A 21,061-nucleotide genomic window follows, 5' to 3' on the forward strand; every position below is an offset into this window, starting at 1 on the left:
AAGGAAAGGGAGTTCATGATGGCTGGGAGTTTGTTAAGAGGGAGATAATAAAAGCACAACGTCAGGCAATACCAATGAGACGGAAACATGGAAGGTGCCTAAAGAAGCCAGGGTGGCTATCTAAAGAACTTTTAACTGAGTTAAGATTAAAAAAGGATGTGTACAAAAAATGGAAAAGGGGGGAAACCACCAAAGAGGAATTCAAACAAATAGCCAGCACGTGTAGACACAAAGTCAGAAAAGCTAAAGCACAGAATGAACTCAGGCTTGCTAGAGAGGTTAAAAGCAACAAAAAAGGCTTTTATGGGTATGTTCGTAGCAAAAGGAAGAACAAAGAAACAGTGGGGTCACTCAGAGGAGAAGATGGTGAAATGCAAACAGGGGACACAGAAAGGGCTGAACTCCTCAATGCCTTCTTTGCCTCAGTCTTCTCTGATAAAGAAAACAATGCCCGACCTGAAGAATTTGGAGCAAATGATTCAGCAAAGGAAACACAGCCCAGAATAACTAAGGAGATAGTACAAGAATACTTGGCTAGTTTAGATGTATTCAAGTCTCCAGGGCCAGATGAACTGCATCCAAGAGTATTAAAAGAACTGGCAGATGTGATTTCAGAACCACTGGCAGTCATCTTTGAGAATTCCTGGAGAACAGGCGAAGTCCCGGCAGACTGGAGGAGGGCAAATGTTGTCCCTATTTTCAAAAAGGGGAAAAGAGAGGACCCAAATAATTACTGCCCAGTCAGTCTGACATCAATACCAGGGAAGATTCTGGAGCAGATCATTAAGCAAACAGTCTGTGAGCACCTAGAAAGGAATGCTGTGATCACCAATAGTCAGCATGGATTTCTGAAAAATAAGTCATGTCAGACTAACCTGATCTCGTTTTTTGACAGAATTACAAGCCTGGTAGATGAAGGGAACGCAGTGGATGTAGCCTACCTTGATTTCAGGAAGGCATTTCACAAGGTGCCCCATGATATTCTTGTAAAGAAGCTGGTAAAATGTGGTCTTGACTATGCTACCACTCAGTGGATTTGTAACTGGCTGACTGACCGAACCCAAAGGGTGCTCGTCAATGGTTCCTCTTCATCCTGGAGAAGAGTGACTAGTGGGGTGCCACAGGGTTCTGTCTTGGGCCCAGTCTTATTCAACATCTTTATCAACGACTTGGATGATGGACTCAAGGGCATCCTGATCAAATTTGCAGATGACACCAAACTGGGAGGGGTGGCTAACACCCCAGAGGACAGGATCACACTTCAAAACGACCTTGACAGATTAGAGAACTGAGCCAAAGCAAACAAGATGAATTTTAACAGGGAGAAATGTAATGTATTGCACTTGGGCAAAAAAAAAAATGAGAGGCACAAATACAAGATGGGTGACACCTGGCTTGAGAGCAGTACATGTGAAAAGGATCTAGGAGTCTTGGTTGACCACAAACTTGACATGAGCCAACAGTGTGACGCGGCAGCTAAAAAAGCCAATGCAATTCTGGGCTGCATCAATAGGAGTATAGCATCTAGATCAAGGGAAGTAATAGTGCCACTGTATTCTGCCCTGGTCAGACCTCACCTGGAGTACTGTGTCCAGTTCTGGACACCACAGTTCAAGAAGGACACTGACAAACTGGAACGTGTCCAGAGGAGGGCAACCAAAATGGTCAAAGGCCTGGAAACGATGCCTTATGAGGAACGGCTAAGGGAGCTGGGCATGTTTAGCCTGGAGAAGAGGAGGTTAAGGGGTGATATGATAGCCATGTTCAAATATATCAAAGGATGTCACATAGAGGAGGGAGAAAGGTTGTTTTCTGCTGCTCCAGAGAAGCGGACACGGAGCAATGGATCCAAACTACAAGAAAGAAGATTCCACCTCAACATTAGGAAGAACTTCCTGACAGTAAGAGCTGTTTGACAGTGGAATTTGCTGCCAAGGAGTGTGGTGGAGTCTCCTTCTTTGGAGGTCTTTAAGCAGAGGCTTGACAACCATATGTCAGGAGTGCTCTGATGGTGTTTCCTGCTTGGCAGGGGGTTGGACTCGATGGCCCTTGTGGTCTCTTCCAACTCTATTATTCTATGATTCTATTCTATGATTCTATATTAAGCAAAACCACCAAGAACAAAGAAAGAAGCACCAAAGATGAAAAAAAGTATTGAAAAGAATAAAAAAACTAGCCGAAACGCAACAAACAAATGACCAGAAACCTTCCTCCAGAGAAGCAAATTCATTAGAAAGACAAAAACCTGGAATACCACCAAATGCACGAGAAACTCAAAAAACAAACAAAAAGAAGCAGAATCACCAAATATAGACCTATATATTGTATATGTACCAGATATACAAAAACTAAGCAAAATCACCCAAAATAAAGCTAAACCACCAAAATGAAAAGTCAAAATTAAAAGTAGAAGCAACCCACCGAAAACAATGCAAAACCACAAGAAATGCAAAAACCAATCAAAGCAGCATAACGAAGATAAGCACATTCACCTAAAACATGAAAGCTATGGAAGACTTCGAAACACATGGCTAAAGCACCAGAAACTAAAAAAGCAAATGAAGGGCAAGGGCAAATGAAAAAAAGCAGAATCACCAGAACCTCCCAGCCCCCAAAAGCAGCCAATTCAACAGAAGCATAAAAAGAAAGCTCTTTCTGCATTAGGCTGTTTTTCCTTTGGTGGTTTTTCTTGTTTCATGTTAATTTTTATTCACTTTTTGGTTTCTGGTGAGTTTGTTTCTTTGCCAGTGGTTTTGCTAGTTTAAAATAGTTGTTATTGTTTTTTGAATTTCTGGTGAATTTGCTTCTTTTGCATTTTATGGTTGTTTTATGGTTTGGTTTTTTGGCTTGTTTTAGTTGTCATTGGTTTTTGTATTTGTGGTTGTATGGCCTCTTTTTGGGTGGTTTGGCTCCATTTCTGGATTTCTAGTGAATTTGTTTCTTCTCTTGTGTTTCTCCATTAGGTAGGTGGTTTTGCTTGTTTCATGTTATTTTTTATTTGTTTTTTGGTTTCTGCTGAATTTACTTACCGTATTTTTTGCTCTATTGGACACAGTTTTCCCCCTCCAAAAATTGAGGGGAAATGTGTGTGCGTTCTATGGAGCGATTGCAGGCTTGTTACATAGCTGCGCGCAACCCCTCCGGCAGGGAGAGGCTGCACGGGGCTATGGCTTCTTTAGCCCTGCGCAGCCTCTCCCAGCCCAGGGGCTAAAGAGGAAGCCAAAACAGCCAGCGCGATCCATCCCGCTCGCTGCATTGGCTTGTGCCATAGCCGCGCGCAACCCCTCCGGCAGGGAGAGGTTGTGCGCAGCCTGTACGCTGCTCTTTGGGGCTGGGGGGGGGGAGATTTTTTTAAATCTGCAGCTAGAAGCAAGTGACTGTTTCTAACATTCATTCATGCAAGTAACAGGACATCAGCTCCCCCCCCCCCCATGTGCCAGGCGCTTGGAGTAGCTTATCTCTTGGCAGCTATCTCAGAAGGACACTGCTGTATTCTCACCAACCAGCTACCCTGAACCCCACACTGTCTGGATTTAAAGTCAAGCGACAAAATTAGGCCGAATTGCTGTGATAAAAATGAATGTGCTGCCAAGGATGTTGTTTCTGTTTCAAACATTACAAATTTTGGACAAGATGGATTGTTTCAAGAAGTGGCAGAAAGATATTTCCAGATTTGTTTGGCAGGGCAAGAAGCCTTGAATAAAATTTAAGATATTAACTGATGCTAAAGAAAGAGGTGGATTTGCCCTGTATTTATCTGCAAAAAAAGGAGGGAAAGGAAGCTAAAATCCACCGCCTAGAACCTGGGAACGGACTGCCTTGGGACAAGGAATGCCGTTCTGTGAAAAGCACTATTGGCAAATAGAGTACTTTTGACAGCTAACTCTGCAAGAGAGATACAGTGTTTCTGGACTTCTCCTGGTTTTAAAGTAACCAATTAAGTGTAATTGAAACTGTTGCTTTTTTGTGAATTGGGGGATTTATAAAGATTATTATTTTTTCTTAAAGTTGCAAGCTTTGACTGTTACTGTGTCCCCCTAGAGGAGGTTTGATATTGCTACAATAACAACTGGGCTAGGGGAATTTTCCATTTCAAAACAAATTCCAGCCGTGGGACTGACCTTGGACTTCTATGAGAGTGTTATGGCAGATGGAAGAGGAAAGTTAGAGTTGATTCAGGAAAAAACTACCAGGTCTGGCAGATCTTTCCGTACAGATACTGGGTCGCAGCGAAGAGCCTCAACATCTGGCCCTTCTGGACCATCTGGATTATCAGGGGCTGCACCCTCACAAGTTAAATCAAAAGGAATGTCGTCTGAAGACGTTTTAGCTCTGGCACTAGGAAAATTTAATGAATCTTTGGAAAATTTAAGTAAACAAGTAGCTGAAACAAATAAACAAGTAGCGGAAGCATCAGTTAAAATTGACCAAAATACTACAAGTATCAATAATTTGGGACAGAAGGTGAACAACAATACAGAGACTATTGAGAAATTGTTACAGGAATCTGCTTTGACCCGAAAGACAGCTGAAGAAGCAAAGGACATAGCAACTACTACTCAAGAGAAGATACCACCGGAGACTTCCGGAGGTGGTGCCAACGGTAATGGCGGATTCCCTCTAATTCGGAGGGAACCCGCTCCACAGGAACAGGGTCGGATACCGCTTCGGCGCAGCGGGGACCCCTGAAATCACAGGCGGGTGAAGCCTGTGAACCTGGGACTCAGCGGGCACTGTTTGCGCCCCCCCAATCCGTGAAGGAACCCAGCAACGGGCTCCGGAACGGAACGGGGAAGTGGCGCTGTGCTGTGAGCCGTCTGCTTCTTCTGTGGAGTGAAGCCGCGTAGCTGTTGCCAGAGAGCGCTGCCTTTCTTCCTTGAAAATTTGGCTTTGAAAATAATGATCCGTGAGTAGGATTACTACGTAATTAAGGAACTGTACAAAATTTGAAAGAAATTGGCCGAAGCGGAGAGGTATAAAAGGGAAGTCTGCCTCCCGCTCTTGTAGATAGAACAAAGCATTGAACTTGAAAGCGGAAGCTTTAAAAGACGCACAAAAGGATTGCAATCCAATCATCTAACCGGGTTTTTTCCCCCCCCTCAATTTGAGGGAAGGGGGGGGGAGCTTTGAATGTTATTCTCTTAAGAAGAAGTGAGAAAGGGGAGATAAAAACCACTGCTCAAACCCCCTGGAACGGGTTCCCAGTGACAGTAAAAAGTTGGAGAAAACGTACTGTCTTTGAACATATTTTGACAGCTAGTCCTGCATTTGAAATACAATTTGGATACAATATTGCTGATAGGTACCTCCTGGTCTCAAAGTAACTGTTTAAGATAGATTGTTATCTTTCTGGTGAATTGGGGGACTTAAGGAAGAAGTAAACTATTTAAGAACTTTATGACTGTTACAGTGTCCCCCTAGTGGAATTTGGAACTTGTTACAACTAGTTACAACTGCAGCTGGCCTGAGGAATTTCTCACACTGCCTTCCTGGAACTTTCCATTTCAAAACAAACTTGAATCTAACCGTGTGACTGACCTTGAGTTTTATCTAGAGGGGTATGGCAGATGGAAAAGAGAAGCTAGACTCGTTACAAGCAACAAGGTCTGGCAGACTATTTCGAACAGACGGTGGATTGCAAAGGAGAGCCTCGACATCTGGCCCCTCTGGGGTTCCAATAGCAACCTCATCGGCACAACCTAAAACTAAAGGTATGGCAAGTGACGACGCCTTTGCTCAGGTACTGGCTAAAATTAATGAATCTTTGGATAGAATAAGTAAACAAGTAGCAGAGGCATCGGATAAGATTGATCAAAATACAACAAGTATTAATCAAAATACAGTAAGTATTAATAATTTGGGACAGAAAGTAAATACTAATACAGAGACTATTCAGAAACTATTACAGGAATCGGCCTCAACATGTCAGATTGCCGAAGAGGCTAAAGAAATTGCTACAGCTACTGTTGCAGAGGTTCAAGAGAAGATACCACCGCTACATAAACAACTTGAAGACCATAAGTTAACCCTGTCTATGATTGAGTTGAAGGAGAAACAAGTGAACTTAAGGGTCAGAGCCGTACCTGAAGTGGAGAAAGACAATTTAGTTGACTTTCTTACACAGGAATTCTTAGATTTTTGGAATCCAGAATTGGCAAAAGACAGCTTTAAAATAGTGAATGCTTTTAGACTTGGAAAAGGAGGAGGAAAGAAGGTGAGAGATTGTTTGATCACTCTCCGAACAAAAGAAGAGAGGGACAAGATCTTGGGTTTGCATTTCCAGAAGACACTGGAAATACAACAGTCAAAAGTGGAGATATTTAAGGACATTCCGAAACACCTTCTGGATCTCAGATCTAACTACAAAGACCTGGTTATCTTGTTGAGAAGTAATAGAATTAACTTTAGGTGGGAATTTCCTCAAGGCCTATCCTTTAGTTACAAAGGAAAGAAGAGGAAAATAAGATCGGAAGACGACAAAGACAAATTCTGGAGAGACCACGGAGAAGACCTACAAAAGAAAGTTACAGGAGAGTTAAGAGCAATTGCAAGAGAAACTTTAGACATACCAGGAGCCAACAGTGTGACGCGGCAGCTAAAAAAGCCAATGCAATTCTGGGCTGCATCAATAGGAGTATAGCATCTAGATCAAGGGAAGTAATAGTGCCACTGTATTCTGCCCTGGTCAGACCTCACCTGGAGTACTGTGTCCAGTTCTGGGCACCACAGTTCAAGAAGGACATTGACAAACTGGAACGTGTCCAGAGGAGGGCAACCAAAATGGTCAAAGGCCTGGAAACGATGCCTTATGAGAAACGGCTAAGAGAGCTGGGCATGTTTAGCCTGGAGAAGAGGAGGTTAAGGGGTGATATGATAGCCATGTTCAAATATATAAAAGGATGTCACATAGAGGAGGGAGAAAGGTTGTTTTCTGCTGCTCCAGAGAAGCGGACACGGAGCAATGGATCCAAACTACAAGAAAGAAGATTCCACCTAAACATTAGGAAGAACTTCCTGACAGTAAGAGCTGTTTGACAGTGGAATTTGCTGCCAAGGAGTGTGGTGGAGTCTCCTTCTTTGGAGGTCTTTAAGCAGAGGCTTGACAACCATATGTCAGGAGTGCTCTGATGGTGTTTCCTGCTTGGCAGGGGGTTGGACTCGATGGCCCTTGTGGTCTCTTCCAACTCTATGATTCTATGATTCTATGATTCTATGATCTCTGGAACTAAAAGACCGCCTGAAAAACGTGATACCACCGACAGAACAGGAACAGGCCCTAGGTGCTGTTGGAGGAGAACCAAAATAATTATATCATGGCCCTGCAGCTACTAAGCTGGAATTGTCATGGCCTCAATTCCCCTCAGAAAAGGAAATCTGTGTTTCATTTATTAAAAAAGGAACAATTGGATTTGATTTGCCTACAAGAAACACATATAACAAGATTACACAGGAAATTGTTGATAAATAAATGACTTGGTCAGGAGTTTATTTCATCGGACAAAGTTAAAAAAAGAGGGGTTGTGATTTATGCAAAGGACAGACTATCACCGAAATTTATTTTTAAAGATGACCAAGGAAGATTTGTGGCAATTGAAATTCAAACACAAGGAGAAAAATTTTTGATAGTAGGAATTTATGCACCAAATGAAGGGAAATCTGATTTTTTTAAGAAGTTGCATGAGACTTTGATGGACTATTTGGATTACAACATGATTTTGATGGGAGACATGAATGGAGTGGTATCTACACACATGGACAAGGCACAAAGACAGGTAGTCACTAAGGATGGTAGACTACCGAAAACCTTTTTTGAGTTGACAGACAACTTGGACTTAGTTGATATCTGGAGAATAAGAAACCCCATGGCTAAAGAGGGAACCTTCTTTTCTGAAGCCAAAATGACATGGACAAGAATTGACCAAATATGGGTCCCACAACTTGAAAGACACTGCAGAAACTTAAATTTTTGACTACAGTTCCCATAATCTCCAACTACTGGCCATGCTGGCTGGAGATGCGAAATGTAGTCCAAGGCATTTTTTGCAGTATCATACTTAGAATCATAGAATTATAGAGTTGGAAGAGACCACAAGGGCCATCGAGTCCAACCCCGTGCCAAGCAGGAAACACCATCAGAGCACTCCTGACATATGGTTGTCAAGCCTCTGCTTAAAGACCTCCAAAGAAGGAGACTCCACCACACTCCTTGGCAGCAAATTCCACTGGGTAACTAGAGGAATGGCACCAAAGACAAGAAAGGTGGAAATCTGCCCGAAAACCTGCTCCGACCATAATGCTGTCAAGATGGAAATGAAACTAACACCAACTGGCGGTTGGAGGATGGATGGCGGCAAACAGATTGAGATTGAATCCTGACAAGACAGAAGTACTGTTTCTGGGGGACAGGAGGTGGGCAGGTGTGGGGGATTCCCTGGTCCTGAATGGGGTAACCGTGCCCCTGAAGGACCAGGTGCGCAGCCTGGGAGTCATTTTGGACTCACAGCTGTCCATGGAGGCACAGGTTAAATCCGTGTCCAGGGCAGCTGTGTACCAGCTCCATCTGGTACGTAGGCTGAGACCCTATCTGCCCGCGGACTGCCTCGCCAGAGTGGTGCATGCTCTGGTTATCTCCCGCTTGGACTACTGCAATGCGCTCTACGTGGGGCTACCTTTGAAGGTGACCCGGAAACTACAACTAATCCAGAATGCAGCAGCCAGACTGGTGACTGGGAGCGGCCGCCGAGACCATATAACACCGGTCTTGAAAGACCTACATTGGCTCCCAGTACGTTTCCGAGCACAATTCAAAGTGTTGGTGCTGACCTTTAAAGCCCTAAATGGCCTCGGTCCAGTATACCTGAAGGAGCGTCTCCACCTCCATCGTTCTACCCGGACACTGAGGTCCAGCACCGAGGGCCTTCTGGCGGTTCCCTCACTGCGAGAAGCCAAGTTACAGGGAACCAGGCAGAGGGCCTTCTCGGTAGTGGCGCCCTCCCTGTGGAACGCCCTCCCACCAGATGTCAAAGAGAACAACAACTACCAGACTTTTAGAAGACATCTGAAGGCAGCCCTGTTTAGGGAAGCTTTTAATGTTTGATGTAACATAGTATTTTAATATTCTTTTGGAAGCCGCCCAGAGTGGCTGGGGAAACCCAGCCAGATGGGCGGGGTATAAATAATAAATTATTATTATTATTATTATTATTATTATTATTATTTAGATGGAAGATGAATGACACCTTATTTAGAGATGAAGAAGTGCTTAAGAAGGCCCAAAAAACCTTGAGAGACTATTTTGAGATAAATTTGAGCACCAATGTGGAAAAAAGAGTAATCTGGGACGCAAGTAAAGCGGTCATGAGAGGGTTCCTGATACAACAGAACGCAGTAAAGAAGAGAATTCAAAATGAGAAGAAGGATAAGATATTGGAGAAAATAAAGGAAAGTGAAAAAAGACTGAGAACAAACCCAAAATCTCAAGAGATTTTGAGAAAATTAAAGTTACATCAAGTACAATATATGAAAATGATGAATCAGGAAATAGAATGGAAAATTAAACAAATGAGACAAAAGACATTTGAGTCGGCTAACAAATGTGGTAAATTGTTGGCATGGCAAATGAAAAAAAGACAAAAATTAAATACAGTCACGAACTTAGAAGTGGAAGGAAGGAATATACAGAACCCAGCAGAGATTAGAAATTGTTTCCAGAGGTACTTTAAAAACTATATACACAAGGGCCACTGAAAGAAACTGATCTTGATCAATTTTTGAAAACAAACGGATTACAAAAAATCTCTCATAAAACAAACTAATGTTGAACTATAAAATAACTGAACAGGAGATAGAAGGTGCCATCCAAAATATGCAATTGGGTAAGTCCCCAGGACAGGATGGATTGACTTCTAGATATTATAGATCTTTGAAAGAATGGTTAATACAACCTTTGAAAGAGGTCTGCAATGAAATAATGGAGGGGAAAAGAGCACCAGAGTCGTGGAAAGAAGCATATATTACACTTGTACCGAAAACAGAGACTGAAAAGACACAGCTTAAGAACTACCGCCCTATATCATTACTCAATGTGGATTACAAAATTTTTGCAGACATTTTGGCTAAGAGATTTAAAAAAGTGTTGATGGAGGAGATTCACAAAGACCAAGCGGGCTTTCTCCCAGGAAGACATTTGTCTGACAATTTGAGGAATATAATTGATATTCTGGAAAAACTAGAAGTGAATATAAATACTAAAGCAGTTTTGATATTTGTGGATGCGGAGAAAGCTTTTGACAATATTTCTTGGAGCTTTATGAAGAAGAATCTACAGGGTATGGGGGTAGGCCAAGGCTTTGAGAATGGTATAAGTGCAATTTATTCAGAACAAAAGGCTAAACTAATTGTAAATAATGTGGTGATGGAAGAACTTAAAATAGAAAAAGGGACACGACAAGGTTGCCCAATTTCCCCACTTCTTTTTATCTTGGTCCTGGAGGTTTTGCTGAACATGATTAGAAGGGACCAGTTGGTTAAAGGTATACAGGTCGGAGCTAAACAGTACAAATTGAGAGCATTTGCAGATGATTTAGTATTGACGCTACAGGAGCCAGAATCTAGTACTAAAAGGGTTTTAGAACTGATTCAAGAATTTGGTCAAGTTGCAGGATTTAAATTGAACAAGTTAAAAACTAAGGTTTTAGAGAAAAATCTAACACCAATGGAGAAAGAGAGGTTTCAGAATGTGACAGGTTTAACAGTGGTTAAGAAAGTTAAATACCTAGGGATCAATATGACAGCAAAAAATGGGAATTTATTTAAAGATAATTATGAAAAATGTTGGGCTGAAGTGAAAAAAGATTTAGAAATTTGGTCAAATTTGAAGCTTTCACTGCTGGGCCGTATTGCTGCGATAAAAATGAATGTATTGCCTAGAATGTTGTTCTTGTTTCAAACTTTGCAAATTGTGGACAAAATGGATTGTTTCAAGAGGTGGCAGAAAGATATTTCCAGATTTGTCTGGCAGGGCAAGAAGCCCAGAATAAAATTTAAAATACTAACGGATGCAAAGGAAAGAGGTGGATTTGCCCTGCCAGACCTCAAACTTTATTATGAATCAGCAGCTTTTTGCTGGTTGAAAGAATGGCTGCTTCTTGAAAACACTGACATTTTGGATTTGGAAGGTTTTAACAATGTATTTGGATGGCATGCATATCTGTGGTATGATAATGTCAGAGCACATAAAGCATTTAAAAATCACATTGTCAGGAAAGCACTGTTTAATGTTTGGATAAGATACAAGGATTTATTAGAAAATAAAACTCCAAGATGGCTGTCACCAATGGAAGCGAAAGCCTTGAAAAAGCTCAATATGGAGGTCAAATGGCCGAAATATTGGGAAATTTTGGAACAAGATGGAGATAGACTGAAATTGCAGAGTTTTGAAAAATTAAAAAACAAAGTGCGAGACTGGCTTCATTATTTTCAGATAATGGAGGCATTTAATTTGGACAAGAAAATTGGCTTCCAGGTGGGAAAATCAAAATTAGAAACTGAACTGTTAGAACCCCAAACTAATAATTTGTCAAGAATGTATAACTTGCTGCTCAAATGGAACACTCAGGATGAAACGGTGAAATCTGCTATGATTAAAAGGGCACAAGACGTTGGACACAACATTATGTTCGCTGACTGGGAACAGTTATGGACCACAGGTATGAAATTTACGGCATGTAATGCCCTAAGAGAGAATATTATGAAAATGATATACAGGTGGTACATAACCCCAGTCAAGCTTGCAAAAATCTATCATTTGCCCGATAATAAATGTTGGAAATGTAAAGAAACTGAAGGTACATTTTTTCACCTTTGGTGGACGTGCCCAAAGATTAAGGCTTTCTGGGAAATGATATATAATGAATAAAAACAGGTATTTAAATATACCTTCTTGAAGAAACCAGAGGCCTTTCTCCTGGGCATAGTCGGCCAAATGGTGTTAAAAAAGGATAGAACTTTCTTCATGTACGCAACAACAGCAGCAAGAATACTCATCGCAAAGTATTGGAAGACACAAGAGCTACCCACACTGGAGGAATGGCAGATGAAACTGATGGACTATACGGAACTGGCGGAAATGACTGGTAGAATCCGTGACCAGGGAGAAGAGTCGGTGGAAGAAGATTGGAAGAAATTTAAATATTAACTACAGAAACATTGCAAAATTAAAGAATGTTAGAGTGATGATGGATTGAAATTAAGTGGTTTCTAGCTGCACAGGCTTTAAAGTTATATATAGATTAAGATTAAGATTAAGGATTAGGAATAAAAAGGTTAAAAGAATAGAAAATTGGCTGTTAATAGATAAAAACTTAATGTTATATTATATTAAGATTAAGGATTGGGATTAAAAAAGAGGGAAAGGAAGTGCTGGACAAACAAACTGAATTGGAATACAAAAGAGGGAGGTATGAGGAGGTCCAGAAAATAAGTAAACTCAAAAGTAGTGATGAAAAGATGGAATTGTTTTTAACTGTTTTTTCTTTTTTTCTTTTTGTATTTTGTATTGTGTATTTTTCTTTTTACTTTTAAATTCTTTTTTATTGATGTGTCTCTTTTTATCTGAAACTTTAATAAATATTATTTAAAAAAAAAGAGAGAGAGAGAAGATACCACCGATATATAGGCAACTTGAGGACTACGGGTTGACGTTGTCCATGATTGAATTGAAGGAGAAACAAACAAATTTGAGAATCAGGGCTGTACCGGAACTTGAGAAAGATAACTTGACTGACTTTCTTACGCAGGAATTTGCAGATTTCTGGCAACAGGATTTGGGGAAGGAAGAATTTAAGATAGTGAACGCATTTAGGCTTGGAAGAGGAGGAAAGAAGAATAAGGTGAGAGACTGTTTGATTACCCTTCGAACAAAAGAGGAGAGAGACAAAATCTTGAATCTGCACTTCCGAAAGACTTTGGAAATACATGGGTCAAGCGTGGAGATATTTAAGGACATCCCAAAACATCTCTTGGACTTAAGATCTAACTACGGAGACCTGGTTGCCCTGCTGAGAAGCAACAGAATTATCTTCAGGTGGGAATTTCCCCAAGGCCTGTCCTTTAAATATAAAGGAAGAAAGATAAAAATAAGATCCGTCGACGACAAAGATAGATTCTTGAAAGACCACGGAGAAGACTTACAGAAAGAAGTGGAATCTGGAGAAGAGCCAAAAGCACTGGAAAGAGGAATATTAGATATAGCAAACTTATCTTTTGGATTGCATGATTCAGAGAAAGTGACACCACCGACAGAACAAGAACAAACACTTGGCGCAGTTGGAGGTAAAGCAAAGTAATAACATCATGGCTCTGCAACTATTAAGTTGGAATTGTAATGGCCTCAATTCCCCTCGGAAAAGGAAAAGTGTTTTTCATTTACTAAAAAAGGAACAATTGGACTTGATTTGCTTACAGGAAACACACGTGATAAGGCTACATAGGAAAGTTTTTATTAACAAGAGATTGGGACAGGAGTTTATTTCATCTGACAAAGTTAAAAAAAGAGGAGTAGTGATCTATGCAAAGGAGAGACTATCACCGAAATTCATTTTTAAAGATGATCAAGGAAGATTTGTGGCAATTGAAATTCAAGTTCAAGGAGAGAAATTTTTGATAGTAGGAGTTTATGCACCGAATGAGGGGAAATCTGAATTCTTTAAAAAGTTGCATGAGACCTTAATGGATTATTTGGATTACAATTTGATCTTGATGGGGGATATGAATGGAGTAGTATCTACAAATATGGATAAGGCACAAAGACAGGTAGTCACCAAGGATGGTAGACTACCGAAAACATTTTTTGAGATGACAGACAACTTGGACTTAGTCGACATTTGGAGAACAAAGAATCCCTTGAGAAGAGAGGGAACTTTCTTTTCTGAAGCCAAGATGACATGGACTAGAATCGACCAAATATGGGAAACTAGAGGAATGGCACCAAAGATAAAGAAAGCGGAAATTTGTCCAAAAACCTGCTCCGACCATAATGCTGTAAGGATGGAGATGAAACTAATATCAACTGGCTCCTTCAGATGGAGGATGAATGACACCTTATTTAGAGATGGAGATGTGATTAAGAAGGCCCAAAAAACTTTGAGAGACTATTTTGAGATAAATATGAACACTAATGTTGAAAAAAGAGTCATCTGGGACGCAAGCAAAGCGGTTATGAGAGGGTTCCTGATACAACAGAATGCAATAAAGAAGAGAAGCCAAAATGAGAAGAAAGATAAAATTTTGGAGAAAATAAAAGAAAGTGAGAAGAAATTGAGAGCAAAACCAAAGTCGCAGAAGATTTTGAGAGAAATAAAGTTATATCAAGTACAATATATGGAAATGATGAATCAGGAAATAGAATGGAAAATTAAACAAATGAGACAAAAAACATTTGAATCAGCTAATAAATGTGGGAAATTGCTGGCTTGGCAAATGAAAAAAAGACAAAAATTAAATACTATTACAAATTTAGAAGTGGAAGGAAAGAGCATACACAACCCTGCTGAGATTAGAAACTGTTTCCAGAGGTACTTTAAACAATTATATACACAAGGGCCACAGAAAGAAATGGATATAGATCGATTTTTGAAGATAAATGGATTACAAAAAATCTCTCAAGAAAGCAAACTAATGTTGAACTATAAAATATCTGAACAGGAAGTAGAAGGTGCCATTCAAAACATGCAACTAGGCAAATCTCCAGGACCGGATGGGCTGACTTCTAGATACTATAGATCCTTGAAAGAGTGGTTAGTACAACCTTTAAAGGAAGTCTGCAATGAAATATTGGACGGGAAAAGGGCACCAGAGTTGTGGAAAGAAGCGTATATTACACTTATACCGAAAACAGAGACTGAAAAGACTCAGCTTAAGAACTACCGCCCCATATCATTACTTAATGTGGATTACAAAATTTTTGCAGATATCTTGGCCAAGAGATTGAAAAAAGTGTTGATGGAAGAGATTCATAAAGACCAAGTGGGCTTTCTCCCGGGAAGACACTTGTCTGACAATTTGAGGAATATAATTAATATTTTGGAAAAATTAGAAGTGAACATAAATACTAAAGCAGTTTTGATATTTGTGGACGTGGAGAAAGCTTTTGATAATATCTCTTGGAGCTTTATGAAGAAGAACCTACAGGGGATGGGGGTAGGCCAAGGTTTTGAAAACGGTATAATTGCAATTTATTCAGAACAAAAGGCTAAACTAATTGTAAATAATGTGGTGATGGAAGAATTTAAGATAGAAAAAGGGACACGACAAGGTTGCCCAATCTCCCCATTGCTTTTTATATCGGTCCTGGAGGTTTTGCTGAATATGATTAGAAGGGACCAGTTGGTTAAAGGTATACAAGTCGGAGCCAAACAGTACAAATTGAGAGCATTTGCAGATGACTTAGTATTGACGTTACAGGAGCCAGAATCTAGTACCAAAAGGGTTTTAGAACTGATTCAAGAATTTGGTCAGGTTGCTGGATTTAAACTGAATAAGTTATAAACAAAGGTTTTAGAGAAAAAGTTAACACCGATTGAGAGAGAGAGCTTTCAGAATGAGACAGGCTTAACAGTGGTTAAGAAAGTGAAATACCTGGGGATTAACATGACAGCAAAAAATGGGAATTTATTTAAAGACAACTATGAAAAATGCTGGGCCGAAGTGAATAAAGATTTAGAAATTTGGTCAAATTTGAAGCTTTCACTGCTGGGTCGTATTGCTGCGATAAAAATGAACTTATTGCCTAGAATGTTGTTTTTGTTTCAAACATTGCAAATTGCAGACAAAATGGACTGTTTCAAGAAGTGGCAGAGAGATATTTCTAGATTTGTCTGGCAGGGCAAGAAGCCTAGAATAAAATTTAAAATACTAACAGATGCAAAGGAAAGAGGTGGATTTGCCCTGCCAGACCTTAAACTTTACTATGAATCAGCAACTTTTTGCTGGTTGAAAGAATGGCTGCTTCTTGAAAACACAGACATTTTGGACTTAGAAGGTTTTAATAATGTATTTGGATGGCATGCATATCTGTGGTATGATAAGATCAAAGCACATAAAGCATTTAAGAACCATATTGTCAGGAAAGCATTGTTTAATGTCTGGATAAGATATAAGGATTTACTGGAAAATAAAACCCCAAGGTGGTTGTCACCGATGGAAGCGAAAGCATTGAAAAAGCTCAATATGGAGGCCAAATGGCCAAAATATTGGGAAATTCTGAAACAAGAGGGAGACAGATTGAAACTGCAGAGTTTTGAGAAACTAAAAAACAAAGTGCGAGATTGGCTTCATTATTATCAGATAATGGAGGCATATAATTCGGACAAAAAATTTGGCTTCCAGGTGGAAAAATTAAAATTAGAAACAGAACTGTTAGAACCCAAAACTAAGACTTTATCAAGGATGTATAACTTGCTGTTGAAATGGAATACTCAGGATGAAACGGTGAAATCCGCTATGATCACTGGGAACAGTTATGGACCACAGGTATGAAGTTTATGGCATGTAATGCCTTAAGAGAGAATATTATGAAAATAATTTACAGGTGGTACATGACACCAGTCAAGCTTGCAAAAATCTATCATTTGCCCGATAATAAATGTTGGAAATGTAAAGAAACCGAAGGTACATTCTTTCACCTTTGGTGGACGTGCCCAAGGATTAAGGCTTTCTGGGAGATGATCTATAATGAATTGAAAAAAGTATTTAAATATACCTTCTTGAAGAAACCAGAGGCCTTTCTTCTGGGCATAGTCGGCCAATTGGTGCCAAAGAAGGATAGAACTTTTTTTATGTATGCCACAACAGCAGCAAGAATACTCATCACAAAGTATTGGAAGACACAAGATCTACCCACTCTGGAAGAATGGCAGATGAAGGTGATTGACTACATGGAACTGGCGGAAATGACTGGCAGAATCCGAGACCAGGGAGAAGAGTCAGTGGAAGAAGATTGGAAGAAATTTAAAGACTATTTACAGAAATATTGTAAACTTAATGAATGTTAGAATGATGTTGGATAGAAATTAAATGGTTTTTAGCAGAAATATTATAAGGGAATATGAAAAATGGATTACTAACAGGTAAAAATTTAATGTTACAATACTTTAAGATTAGAGATTAGGATAAACAAAGAGGGGAAGGATTTGCTGAACCAACAAACTGAACTGGAATACAAAAAAGGGAGGCGTGAGGAGGTCCGGGAAACAAGCTAATGAAAAATAAGTAATCGAAAGATTAACTTGTTTTTAACTAATTTTATTTTGTATTTTTCTTTTTTTCTATTTTTCTTTTGTAATATTTTGAAAATCTTAATAAATATCTTATAAAAAAATGTTGGAATGAAGTTACATGGCTTTAGTAGAAATGTTATAAGGAATTAAGCATAAATAGATTAATAGAGTATTAAAGGAAAAAATAAGGTTAGAATGAGTTAAGATAATTATAGGATAGAAAACAGAGGTAGATGGAAAGAAATTGCTGAAATAATTAACAGAAGTGGAATACAAAAAGGGAGGTGTGAGGAGGTCGAGGAAATAAGTGAATGAAAGATGGGATAATGAAATTTGATTTATTTTATTGTTGTTTCATTGTTTTGTTAGTTTAATGTATTTTATTGTATGTGTTTTTCTTTTCTTTTAGTGTTTAATTTTTTTGGAAAAGTAATAAATATTATTTTTTTAAAAAAAATTAAAGTCAAGCGACAAAATCCCAGAAGGCCAAGGGTTGCCCACCCTCTGCCCCAAGCACTAACTTGGAAAGTGACTTCCTTCAAAAAGCAAGTGAATGCTTTCTATGAACTTTGTCAAAAAAAATTCTTTTTAGGTGCCATTGAAGAAGCACAGCATGCTCAGATCAATACGCTGATGCAACATAGGAATTGATACTTTGAGGAATTTGATACTTTGCCAGAAGCAAGGGAACACATTGGACACTAACAATCTTTGGCAGATGAAAACTGAAATTTGCAACATGGCTTACAGGCTGCAAAAGCTCTGAAACAAATAGAGCGCAGAAAGACTTTAAAAAATCTCAGCTGGCAAACTCAACCCATGAAACAGGACTATTAAACTGGGCTGCCATGCTATCCCCTTTGAGTTAGTATGCCTTGTGTGCAAATGCTATCTGTCAATGTGCAGTCGTTCTGCCGTGTTTCTTTTCTCTTCTCTTGACAGGTAAACCGGCCAGAGGCTGTCCTGTTTCTCTACAGCTGTTAAAGTCACCGGCATCTGTAACACCTGGTCTACACCTGATCTACATTGGCCGCTTCGACTCACCCCAGACGCTCCAGCCTTGTTGGAAGGGACCCAAGACGCCCGATGACTGCGAAACGCCCTGCTAAACGTCACCCCGGGAAGCTGACGTTTTCTACGCACGGCTGAAGAATCCAGCATGGATTGAAAAGGGGACATTTTCTTTCCTTTCCTTTTGCATAACTGAACTTTATAGAAGGTTGAAGGGCCCCTGGATAGCTTTACCCCACCCCTGCAGGGAAGGGTATTTGTGTGGGACGTTCAATCAGGGAAATTACGCCCCAGCCCGCTTCCACCTGGCAGAGCGCCACCCAGAGCCTCCAGAACTTAACTGAAGCCCCCTTTGAACCACAGCACCGACTTGGTAATGACCCTGTGCACAAATGGAATGAATCATCATTTACAACCTCAATCATTCCATCACCGCCAGTGACAATCTGAAATTGTACGTTCCCAGCCCAAACCGTTACACCTGAGTCCACGCCAGGAACTTATCTTTTTGGCTGCAATCTGACTGCATGCCTGACACGCTTGGTGTGGTGACAGCTGACCTAGCAACAATTGCAGGAAGCAGCTTCCAGCTCCCAAACTTGGGGCAAGCATCAGTGGCCTCAAGAAAGGATAGTGGTCCATTTGGGACAGGCCTGGCGGCTGTCCAAAAACTAAGAGGGGGGAATGAAGGGACAGGATACCCAAATCCTATCTGAAATCACCCCAGGCTTCAATAATCACACCAGGCCTCAAGACTGTCCAAAATTCCTTTTGTCTTCTAAAAATCCACAGCTACAGCTTTTCTGTGGATTCTCACAAGATGCTGTTCCAAAGGCAAAATGTTATTCTTTTATCAGCACGAGAAGGCTTCAAAAAGCTAATGAACAGGCTCTGTTCAAAGCAGGCCTGAGAACTGAATCTTATCTCATTCTAGTTGCAACATCTTTGGACATGCTGAACCGCTCTCATTCCCCCTTTCCTGGGAAGGGTGCCAAGAGTCCACAATAGTCCCAACATAGGAGCTTTCTGTTCATGCTCAGAGGAACTCATGGGCAGGACTCCTGGAAAAGGAGGAGAAAAGGGGAGGGAACTGGAAGGGGATATATACTCTGTGCGTATGATTGTGAACCCGTGCATGCTTTTTGTGAGTTATCACACTTGCTCCTTCTACCAGTTCATGGATGGTAGAAATAAAGCTTTTTCTCTGAAACTATTCCTTGAGTGTCTGTTGATTCCCACCTCCCTTTCCCGGGCGCAATATTTTTCCCACCCGAGGGCAAAGCCTCATAAGGCTACAATATGTCTCCGTTTGCAGCTGGTTGCTGCTGTAATGCAGAGACCTAACCAGATTCAGAGAAGCCATACATGGAACTCAAAATCTCAAATTCCCTTTTCTTTTTTAACCAATGGGTTTTGGTCCAGTTTAATTACCGGTACTTGCCTCACCCTTTTTCTAGCTCTTTATTAACACGCAGCAGAGAAAGTGGGGGAGAGAATGCACACCACATGGCAAATTATCAAGTGTGCGTGGTGGGGGGTGTTGTTCATCGCTTCTAGTGCGTTGGAGCAGAGAACGGTGCCCAGATAGGCTGAGAAACACTCGTCCACGTTTATGCTATTGCAATTATGAAAATGTGGGGTTGAAAGCCTACCCATCCCACCGTTTCATTCCAAAGTTGCTTTTAATTCAAACTACTTTATATCCCTACGAGGAATGGTCACTCTGGGGAACAAGACACAAGCCAAGGAGTGGGGGGGGGGCGCTAGATGTTCCCTAGGGTGGGTGTCTGTCTGTCCCCCCACCCTAATCTAGGAAGGAAGAGCATCTTGTGCTTCAGGGACCTCCTTCAACAATTTACTGCTGTAGAGTCGACTGATTTTGGTCACTGCCTAAATTTAATGCCTAATTCTGTGCCACATCTAGGATTTAAGAAGAAGGAAAAATTGTATCTTATTAAAGAGAATCTAGGGGTGCTCTCAGACTGTTGCTTTTCTGCATAGGATTTAATCACATGCCAGCAAATTCAGGTTGCACAACTAAAGCAAATTTGCAGCTCCGGCACAAACAACTCGCTTCCCCAAAAGACTGGACTTTTTGTGGTAAGGGAAGTGATAAGAGCGAGCCCTGGAAAGTGTGTGGTAACGTGTGCTTGACACAAGGTCACCTAACCAACCTGCAAACCAATCAGGATGAAGGCTCAATAAACCGGTTGCCTGGGAAGCAGCATCTCTTTACTACTCAACACTACCTATTTGGTCAGACAAGCTGCATCCTGGCCATTCTTAGCCCTGTCTTCCAGCACCTGTTATAAAGGTATTCTCTTAAACAAAGGTTGGAGACACCACCATATGTGGAGGGGCAAATATGGCATCTACCTTTGACCCGATGGAGACCACAGCCCAGCAGCTCTGGGCATGCAGCAGTTTGGTACTGGTATGCAACAGTCTCCCACTGTACTTGAAGCTCCTTGATTGGGCTGAGGCACAGACCAGCAGAATATCCGCTCCGCTCTGCGCCCCCCTGCCTCAGGGCCCCTGCCAGGAATCTGTGGTATGAGGGAAGCGCAGATATTGCATGCTAATCCCAGATAGGGGACTGGGAGGGAGAAGGCAGGAAGTCATTCAGAACCCCCAGAGTTTGGGGTCCAAGGTTGCAGAGATTCTTAGCAGAGATTCTCTTCTTCCCTGCCCTCTGTTTATGGCACATTTCCTTCCAGGGTTACAATTAAATTGAGAATGGATACTGGAGGACAACATGAGCAACCAAGCTAAAG

General features: G+C 40.8%; 1 long non-coding RNA gene across 1 annotated transcript in view; it reads left to right on the forward strand.

The window, feature by feature from the left end:
* LOC308467103 overlaps nt 1-19,163 on the forward strand; it is a 260,657-nt gene extending 241,494 nt beyond the window's left edge. Inside the window, exon 2 of the long non-coding RNA XR_013981137.1 lies at nt 18,219-19,163. This is a non-coding gene — a long non-coding RNA (uncharacterized lncRNA). The remainder of the gene's footprint in view (nt 1-18,218) is intronic.
* Nucleotides 19,164-21,061: the final 1,898 nt, after the last annotated feature.

Source organism: Podarcis pityusensis, assembly GCF_964106645.2.
Source record: "Podarcis pityusensis genome assembly, chromosome: 17".
Lineage (NCBI taxonomy): Eukaryota > Metazoa > Chordata > Lepidosauria > Squamata > Lacertidae > Podarcis > Podarcis pityusensis.